The following is a 10,879-nucleotide window of genomic DNA, read 5'->3' as shown; positions in this document are numbered from 1 at the left end:
AGTTTGGCTTTATCTACTTCGATGCCATCACTAGATACAATATGACCTAATACTATGCCCTTTTTGACCATGAAATGACACTTTTCCCAATTTAAAACGAGGCTCTTTTCTTCACACCGTGTCAAAACCTTAGACAGGTTAGACAAACAGTCTGTGAAGGAGTCTCCATAGATAGAAAAATCATCCATGAAAACTTCCATAAAGCGCTCTACCATGTCACTAAATATATGAAGCATACACCGAAGGTACCAGAGCATTACAAAGGCCAAAAGGCATTCGCTTTATAGGCATATGTTCCGGGGACATGTGAATGTTGTCTTTTCTTGGTCATCAATATCAATAATAATCTGAAAATAGCCAGAGTAGCCATCCAGGAAACAATAAAAGGCATGACCAGCTAGACGTTCTAGCATCTGATCTATAAATGGTAAGGGAAAGTGGTCCTTTCGTGTCATAGCATTTAAACGCCCAGAATCAATACAGATTCTCCATTTCATAGGACCTTGAGTGACAACATAGTCACCCTTCCCGTTACGTACCATGGTAATTCCCGATTTCTTAGGAACTACATGAATGGGACTTACCCATTCGCTATCGGAGATTGGGTATATAATACCCGCATCCAGTAATCGCAAAACTTCTTCCCTAACCACCTCTTTCATGGCAGGGTTCAAGCGACGCTGAGGTTTCGCGAGAAGTCTTCGCGTTATCCTCCAAATGTATACGATGAGTGCAGACATTAGGGTCAATGCCCTTAATGTCGGCTAAGGACCAACCAATCGCAGACCGATGTTCCCTAATCACCCTTATTAACGATGTCTCTTCATCTTTAGTTAACAGAGAAGATATAATTATCGGGTGACTACCATCCGGATCAAGTTGAATATATTTTAACTCCGGGAAGAGGTTTAAGACCGGGTGTGGACAGAATCGTCCGCCGATGTTTCATAAGTGTCCTTATCTTATGCGAATGAATACTTGCTTAGGTAGCAAGTCTTCATACTCGCGATATATGGAGCAACCGACGGGTCTACAATTGGTGTGGATTCCAGGATGGTGTTGACCTCCTCTAAGTAGGAGTCATTCACAAAATCAGAAGTTCCAAAAGAAAGGAATTTGTACATATTGTTTTCGTGAAACGTGTTGTTAAAATAATCTTGAGCTAAACTCTCGATCATGCTAACCTCCCCATCTATAGATCTAATCTGGTAATCGCTTTCATCATTTTAAAACATTTACCTCGACGTAAAGATGGCCAAAAGATAAGGACATCTTTCCATCGCGATTTATTTATAAAGCGCATTGGCAGCCAAGAAGAAGGCCCTAAGATGATCGGTACGAGTCATTAGCGACTTTCCTATCGAGGATAACAAAATCAGCCAGGATAGTAGAAATCCCGAACCTTAACAAGCACGCTTTTCCACTACACCTTTAGGATACTTAATTGACATGTCCGCTAATTGCAACGCTATTTTAGTAGGTTGCATTTCCTGTAGACCTATTTGTTTATACAAGTAATACGGAGTAAGTTAACACTTTCCCCGTGTCTAATAAAGCGGTCGTCGCGGTGGGAATCTCCTAAGGTGCATTTTACAAGAGGATCTACCCGTGGTCCTTGTACTTAACAATTCCATTATTTTCGATAAAGTTGGGAACCGCTCAGCTTAAAAAGCGCCTTTGGGTATGTTCGCCTTTACGCCTAGTAGTGCACAACTCTTTAAGAAACTTAGCGGGTTAGGAAGCTTTTAATAGCTTCGAGAAAAGGGAGGTTTATCGTTAGATTCTTGAAAACGCTCCTAATTTCCTCAAAGTTTGTATCCCTAGTTAGCATGGCTAATTTTTGAGGGAACGGTGGTTTCGCTTCTATATTTCGCGATATGGCTCTACTTGCTGTGGTAACCTTGGCTTTCGGTTTCTTTGGTTGTGATTTAACCGGTACCTCTACCGTGGTAGGCTCCTCGGCTTATCATTCGCGTATCTAGTTCGATATCCGGTGTAGGAGAGTAATCGATGGGGTAACTATAGGCGTAGTTACTTTGTTATCAACCACTCTTCCGAACGGAGAGAGGGTGATGGCATTTAGGTCACCTACGATTGTAGTTTCCGCACTAGAATTACCGCCGACCCCAAAGGCGTGGTTTTGCTGTTTTAGGGTTTGGTATCGCTTGACTTGGAAACACGCCTTTGGTCTTTCTTGGGCTAACCGTTGTATGCCCCGATTTATGGATTGTAAAATCTATTGGTTTGATTGAGTCATTGTCCGAAAAAGTTGTTGGGTAACTTGTATAAAGGCGCCGATACGATCCGGTTGTGTAGGTGTAGTAGTCACGGTGGTGCGACCGAACTATCTCGCTGATTATTTATGGGTGGGTTGTGATAGTTATTATTATTAACCTAACGATACCTCTATTGGTATTATAATTATTATAATTATTCTGACCTTGTGCTTGACCTTGCTTAGGTCATTTTGGTTGTTATAATTATTATAATTCCCTTGACTTTGTCCTTGTCCTTGCCTAAGTGGAGCTTGGTTATAATTGTTTGCTTGCCTAACGCTTTGATTATTGTACCACGGAGGTGTTACTTGTTGATTATTTCTCCAACCGGTTGGGATGTTGTCTCCAAGGGCGCTAGGAATAGGATAGTTATTAATAGAGTAAACATTATCTTGCTCGTGGTTGTTGTTCATAAGCTAGAGGACAATAATTGTCGTGGTGCTCGGGCTCAAACAGAAATTACATGGGTTGGAGTTTACATTCATGACGGGATAGGCTTTTGTTGAACGTAAATAGCCTCTACTTTTTAGTTAGAGATTCGAAGTAAATTTTAAGTTCGATCGGTTTTATTCTCAAACATACCGGGCGCCTTGATCGTTGAAGAAGAACTAGCGGAGCGGGGATATCATCACCCCCCCATTATTATTCCGCTTTAGTTTGGTCTTCTAAAAATTTGTAAGCCTCCTAGGCTCCTTTACTTAGAAACTACCCCCATTCATTATGTCAAGGACTTCTTTATGGTGATGTTGAAGTCCTTTGAAAAGGCACCTAACTAACGGTCTTTTGCTAGGTTATGGTGTGGACACTCTATAAGGAGATCGGTGAAACGATTCCATGCCTCGAAAATGATTCATGAGGGTTCGGCCGGAAAAATGAATCTTGGAAAGCATTTCATCCGTCTTTAGGGGTGGGTAAAATGTTCCATAAACAAATGAACAAGTTTAGCCCACGAAGTCCACGAGTTAGCGCTTGGGCAGTTAACCAACGCCGCCTTATCGGCTAGGTGAAAGGGAATACCCTCTAATTTAATTTGTTCCGCACCAACCGTAGGATGGTGGAATGTCGTAAGGACTTGTTCAATCCCACGCATGTGCTGATAAGGTTTTTTCATGGTCTAACCCATGAAAGACGGGTAACAAATTAAATATGTTTGGGGATTCAAAATCCCCAATCGGTCCGCTAGAACGATGCAAGATTTAGGGCTATCGCCAAGGCTTTGTAAAAGTCGGAGAGGAGTCTCTCTTTCTTCAGCCATTATGTCGTATGATGTGTGTGATAGTAGCTAGAGGTGTCGGGGGTGGTGTACTAGATAGACTTGTTTGTTGCGTGTAATTACGCTTTGTTGTTTTTGTTCGACTGCACCTTTAATCTCATGCAAGACTAAGTTGAGCTTAACTAAACATGCAACACTCCAAACAATTCGATATACTAGTAGAAAACCTCTAACTAGAAATGCGAGGTATGGAAGAAAGGAATACCGATAGCGTCCCTGCTTCGCTTTATGAATAGCATCTTGTGTAATGCTGTTCAAGTGTATATAAGAGATTAGAACACCGAAAAACTTGACAACTCGGGTTCGAATCAAACCGCGGAAATCCTGAAATTTTCGCTAAGCGCTGGCCGCTTTATCTTCTATGGCGCCAAGGTCAAATGTCGAGATTCCAAGAACTTAGCTGGTCGCTTTTTTGCTGGCCTTCCTGCGGGTAAACGAAATTCCAAGAAGATAGCTGGTGGTCGCTCTCTTTTGGCCGCTGAATTTATCTCGCGAATTTTTCCAAACTGAAACGGCAACCACAAGATGAATCAAACAAGGGTGGGTGGGTTTAATGGGACTTAAAAATAACTACTTCTACAAAGAAAACGATGCTAAAGTGCAACTAAGATGGCAGCTACCATTTGATAACTCAGAAAATGAGTAGTTTACCTACTTAAATGAACTATGAATTCAAAACGTAAGTAAACTAGAATTAATCTTTTATACTAAATTATCAATTCTTCTACTCTTAATGCGAATTGCACTAAATGGAGTACGAAGTTCGTTCCACTCCTAGTTCCCTAGCATGGATTGTTTTCTAAGTCTAACTAGTCGCTTTAAGTCAATGAGAGCTTTACTTAAATATTATACTACGATACTTAATTAAGATGATTACTAGAAATTAACTACAAATGCTATGGAAATACTATTGTTTGACTCTAGATAAAGGAATTAGAGGGGAATCGAATCCACCTCGAATCCAACTTAATGACCTAGTACAGATTGTGGTATCTCGATTCTTACGCTTTCACCAAGAAGAATTCGAAGTCTAATCCCTAGTGTTCATGGCATTTCTACCAAGTACTACCTAGCATGTGAGGTCACCCCACCCATTCTCATGGCTAAACACCCACCTTCTAGAGTGGAATAGATACTACAACGCTTCTATACTAAACAACTAAGTTTTCATCAAGGCTTCATCAACCCCTCTAATGGAGGTTTAGCCTTGAATCATCAATCTAACATTTCCCATTGAATCTAAACTAAACGTAATGTAAGAAATTTAGATTTACTTAATTTGAACAATAATGAATCTAATTCAATGGCTGGAATGAAATAAGAACAAGAATTGAAATTAGATCTAGAATGGAAATGACAAATTCGAAATTGACAAACTATCTATTTTATTTATCTAATCAATCAAGAACAATGATTCAGAGATTTAATCTAAAACAAGAATTTAAATGGAACTAAAACTTAATTTAATTAATAAAACTAGATCTATAATTCTATATCTTAATTTAGGTCTAACTAGCTACCATTAACACAGAGCTAAGCTTTTGTTTTTATACATCCAGATCCAAAAATCGTGCATGGGCTTGGAGCCATGGTTTGGGCCGAGAATCGCCCAAAACCCCAATTATTTCAAATTCAAAAAGGCCTCTTCACTGTAGTTGGCTTCCACAGACTTTTCGTCCACTTCTGCTCCTCTGATTGGGTCAAGGCTTGACCATTGGAAAGCTCTTTCCGAGCCGGTCGTTTTGACATAAGGTAGGCCTCAATCCGATGTCCGAGTCCAAAGATATGGCATTCGAAGTTCTACGATCACGTTGCTCCTTTATCTCGCTAGAAAGTGGCACGCCGCATTATAATGGACTTTGAAGCCCGAAATGCATAAAAAAACGTAATCAGTATTAACTCTTACTTATTATTCACATAATTGGTCTAACAGTATGATTATTAAGGGGTTAAAACTACAGTTTTGGGCTCTTATCACTCTCCAAAGTGACCAGCAACCATTGATTCTACCACGGCTCTTACTATCTTTGCAACACACTTCCCACTCTGAAGTGGCTTGTAATAAACAATATCCATGTCCACATCATTGTCTTCGCTACCGTCCCAGTTCACAGTGAAAGTCTCCAACCGGCCAAGAACGAAAGAGTTCTCAGACTGAATGATTAACTTAACTTCTTCAATATGAGGTGCATAATATGGCAAGTTGAACGAGTTGAGTTTACCTTCTTCAATTAGACCCTAGTAATAATTAATTTCTTAAGTAATTAGAAAGCAATATAAGAAACAAGCACAAAATCATTAGTCATCGTCTAACGTACTTGTGAGTTCATGTCGTTGAGTGAGTTTGCCAATAGATCCCAAAAGTTAAAGAACTTTGCATTCCTACAATCGTTATTATCATTTGTCCTCCAACATCCATTTCTTTTCAGCATGACGATAAGAAACCTGACAAGTCCTTACTAAATTGCTCTAAATATGCTTTAAATACATTAGGAGGGCTCGTCATTGCCATGCATGTGAACACTTGTCAAGTGAGTGATTGAGTGGATCATTCTTTGTGAGTGATTGAGAGCTCCTATTGAAATCTTCTCGTTCATCTAGTGAAATAATCATACTCACTATGTGTGGGTGTATATGATGAAAAATAAAGATGAAGTGTTTGAGATATTTAAGAAGTGGAAAACAAGGGTTGAGAATTGCACAGAAAGGAAGGTGAAGACTTTGAGGTCTGACAATGGTACTGAGTATACAAATGGTCATTTCCAAGAGTTTTGTGCGCAACATTGTATTGCTAAACATTGGACAGTGAAGGGAATGCCTCAGCAGATAATGGGATGGCAGAGAGGATGAATAGAACATTGCTTGAAAGAACAAGATGTTTGATGTCTAATGCTAGTCTTAGCAGAGAGTATTGGGCAGATGCAGTGTCCATGGCACGTTACTTGTATAATAGGTCACCAGCTCCGGCGATAGATTGCACAAGACACCTTATGAGGTGTGGTCAGGGAAACCAGTTGATTACAGTAATTTGCATGTGTTTGGATCTATAGCTTACTACCACGTGAAGGAAAACAAGTTTGATCCTAGAGCTAAGAAGACAATATTCTTGGGCTTCGCAAATAGGGTCAAGGGATACAGATTGTGGTGTCTTGAAGACAACACATTCCTGGTCAGTAGAGATGTTACATTTGATGAGACTTTGGTGCTATTTTTTAGCAAACTGAAGAAAGCTGGACAGAGTGGTGATTCTATGGAAACTTAGGCTACTGAGCTTGAGTTGTCTGATGCAGCAGATGATTGGTTGGTTCATAATGATGTACAAAATAATGGAACCCCATAGCAACAAGAAGAAGAGCATGAGCATCTGCAACTTCATTTGCCAAGCACTAGGCCAAAGAGACAAGTTAAGGAAGTAAACAAGTATGGGCACAATAAGCCTGTGAAACAATATGGTCAAGTGGATTCAGTAGCATATGCACTGAATATTGAAGGTGATAAGTCAGATAACTTCAAGGAAGTTGTTAGAGATACTCATTACAGAGATTGGTTGGTGGCTATGCAATAAGAGATTGAATCTCTTGATAGGAATCACACATGAGACCTTGTTTTGTTGCCAAAAGGCAAGAGGGCTATTAGTAGCAAATGAGTGTTTGGAAAGAAAGAGGTCCTTCAGGAGTCGAGTGGTACTAGATACAAGGCAAGAGTGGTAGCAAAGGGTTTCCCACAAAAGGAAGGTGTTGATTACAATGAGATTTTATCACCGGTTGTCAAGCATACTTATATTCATGTGTTATTGAGTTTGATAGCTCACTTTGACTTGGAGTTAGAGCAACTTGATGTGAAAACCGTTTTCTTGCATGGAGACTTGGAGGAAGAGGTCTATATGAGACAACCGAAAGGTTTTGTTATTGCTAAGAAAGATCATGTATGCAAGCTAAATAGGTCATTATATGGTTTAAAGCAATCGTCACGGCAATGATACAAATGTTTTGACACGTTCATAATGAAGCATAAGTATACCCGAAGTAAAAATGATTGTTGTGTTTACTTTCATAGACTTCGTGGTGATGACTTTATTTATCTCTTACTTTATGTGAATGACATGCTTATTACTTCCAAAAGCATGGTGGAGATAGAAAAGTTGAAATCTCAACTTAGCTCCGAGTTCAAGATGAAAGACTTGGATGGAGCCAAGAAGATATTGGACATAGAGATTGATAGAGATAGGAATAAGTGAATAATGCTAGTTGTATCTTAGAAGAAATACCTTCAATTCAGAAAGTGATTTCTAGATTTGGTATGGAGAATTCAAAGTCGGTTTCTACTCATTTAGCTGGGCATTTTAGGCTTTCAGCTAGGTTCTCTCCTAGCTCGGTGGAGGAGCAAGAGCATATGGCTCGAGTTCCTTATGCTAGTGCAGTAGGCAGTTTGATGTATGTTATGGTGTGCACACACCCAGACATTTCAGAAGCAGTCAATGTTGTGAGTAGGTATATGGAAAATCCTGGGAAACAACATTAGGAGGTAGCCCTTGAGGTACTTGAAGGGTACCTTGAATGTGGGATTAGTTTATGGTGGAGATATTTGTCATGTCAGTGGTTATGTGGACTCAAACTATCCAGGTGATATAGACAAACAAAGATCTACTACTGGTTATGTGTTAATGATATATACATGGTGCACCGGTTAGTTGGAGGTCTATACTACAAGCTACAATGGCTATATCTACTATAGAGGCAAAGTATATGGCAGTGGCAGAAACATTGAAGGAGGCCTTATAGATGGGTATTTCGAGGTCTTCTAGATGATATGGGTATTGAGCATGACAGTATTGTTTTGTATTGTGATAGTCAAAGTGTTATTCATTTGGCAAAGAATCAGGTCCATCATGCTAGGACCAAGCATATTGATGTCCGTTATCACTTTGTGTGAGATATGGTTGAGGATGGTGATGTAGCACTTGAGAAAGTGGGCACCAAAGACAACGCCGCTGATATTTTGACCAAGGTTGTCACCGGAGTTAAGTTCTAACATTGTTTGGACTTACTCCAAATCCTACATGTTTGATGATAGCTTTTTGTGGGCATGGCCCTTCAGGGGGGGGGTTGACGACGAGTTCAAGATGTGGTTTCTTGGTGGATAGCATGGATAGTGTTTGGCTTGGTTTTATATGTTAAAACCTCACCGAGGTAGAGAATGTTGGAAAACAGGTACTGACTATGTATAAGTATAGGGGGGCGCCCCCTAATATGCCTTAGTGAAGGGACGCACATCCCCTAGCCTTCATCAGCAGAGTTGCTCCAGGAAGGGCGAACATTAGTACTGGAAGTTGATCCTTCACAAAGGGTCGGGCGCAGGCCCGATAATATGCCTTGGTGAAGGGCACACGCCCCCTAGTCTGTACACAGCCAAAGTTCCAGTTTCTTATAGATATGTTGACATGACTTGGGTCCAGTAACTATATAAAATAAGTTATGCTTTTTTTACCTAACAACTTCAAGTAAAAGAAAAGAGAGATTAGTGAGAGCACTTGTCAAGTGAGTGATCGAGTGATTCATTCTTTGTGAGTGATTAAGAGCTCCTCTTGTAATCTTCTTGTTCATCTAGTGAAATCATCGATCTCGTCGTGTGGATGTAGGCATATTGCCGAACCACCTTAAATCCTTATGTTGTGGTGTGTGTTATTTACTACATCTCTTTACTTGTTTATGTTTTGCTAGTTGATAGAGATATTGGGTTGTGCTTGGGTATTATTAAGAACACTTGTCTTGATTAAAGGTCACACCTTTGTTGTTGAACACTTGTTTCCGCATTGTGATTCTCACAACATTACCCTTGTTGTCATATCTCTTGAGGAACCTGTAAATCTTTTGAAATGGTATTAGTTAAATATTACATTTGACAAAACATACAAAGAATAAAACTTGAATTAGAATCAGTTATAAGTTATAACAAGGGATCCTCTGAAGGTGTGTGGATTACATGGAAACCTTTTTTAGGTCCTGAGAGAGCTAATGATGAGAATTGGCAAAATGAAAAAAAAAAAAAAAAATTAGTGATTTAATTGGAAAGAGCCTTTCGTAAAAAGACCCAGGAACCCTGTAATGAAAGTAGGTCCAAATTCATCTCCCTTGTCTTTCCTAAGTTCCTTATAAAACTTGGGAATGGCCTTGAAAATAGTATTGAAATCGTTCCCTATAAGATCATTTAGAAATACTTGGAATTCAGGTGATGGATGGTTCAACTTTTGACACGTCTCATCGACAACTTCTATTATCTCTAAGAGCACCAACAATGAGTTAGTTCCTGAAGAACCCATATATGCTATTCTTAAACACTCAGGGAATGTCTTGGAGTAGAGTTTTACAATCATGTCTTGAACAAGTGCCTTTGCTTGGAGTATAATAGTTTTCTGCATTAGACAGTAAACATGTTATTAGTAGATAAAGTATATGCTATAATACTAACAATATGTATTTGTTCGTTGGAGTGAAAGAGAATTACTTGAAGATTTGAATTAGAGACATAGCTAGTGTCTCCTTCTCCTTCAATTACATGAAAAACTTTATGTACTTCCATTGTTAATCTTTTTTCATGATGATATATATATGCGCTGTTACATACTCTTATGTTCATCTCATATATATACCATTATACCACATTACCACACAACTTGTAATATTTAGAAGGAATGAATCACATGATATGCAAGCCTAACAGGACACATGCATGCATGCAGTGATAAAGGAACATTATCATGATTAATAAATAATGGATATGTGTCGGGATTTACTTGCTCTCACCCAAAAGCATTGAACGCAATTTATATACATGTACTATATATTGTACTGTGAGATTTGATGGCTTGCCTAATCCAATTATTTTCTTGTGCTCGTAGTCTTCTTATCTCTCTTCTTATATATCAGGGAGTGACTCTGAAAGACAAAAAGGCCAAAAAAAGTAACTCTAACACCACCTTTTTTTTAATTACTCATAAGGACCGGGTAGATGAAAGGTCAAGTATACCCTTGACACAAAATAAAAAATAGCTCGGGTAGGTATAAGGTCAAGTATACCCTTGATGCGAAATAATAAATGGCCCAGCCCAGCCGCAACGACCAGATGCATATAGTATGAATAATCATTGTCCATATCTCAACATAATGTATGATTAGTAAGAACATCTATTGAAGTATGAACAATCATTGTTCACACCTATTTGGGGTATGAACCATCACTGTTCATACATCAACATTGTTCATACCTCGAACATAAGCTATGAACAATCATTGTTCGTAATTGTTCATACCTATTTGGGGTTCATATCTCA

The 10,879-nt window shown here is 39.1% G+C and overlaps 1 pseudogene; it reads right to left on the bottom strand.

Annotated features, from left to right (window-relative positions):
* Positions 1-5,523: 5,523 nt before the first annotated feature.
* LOC147509884 (putative jasmonic acid carboxyl methyltransferase 2) lies at positions 5,524-10,128 on the bottom strand (annotated as a pseudogene).
* Positions 10,129-10,879: the final 751 nt, after the last annotated feature.

The sequence above is a fragment of the Coptis chinensis genome, chromosome 3 (genome assembly GCF_015680905.1).
Source record: "Coptis chinensis isolate HL-2020 chromosome 3, ASM1568090v1, whole genome shotgun sequence".
Taxonomy (NCBI): Eukaryota; Viridiplantae; Streptophyta; class Magnoliopsida; order Ranunculales; family Ranunculaceae; genus Coptis; species Coptis chinensis.
This window is presented reverse-complemented; position numbering and strand designations above follow the sequence as displayed.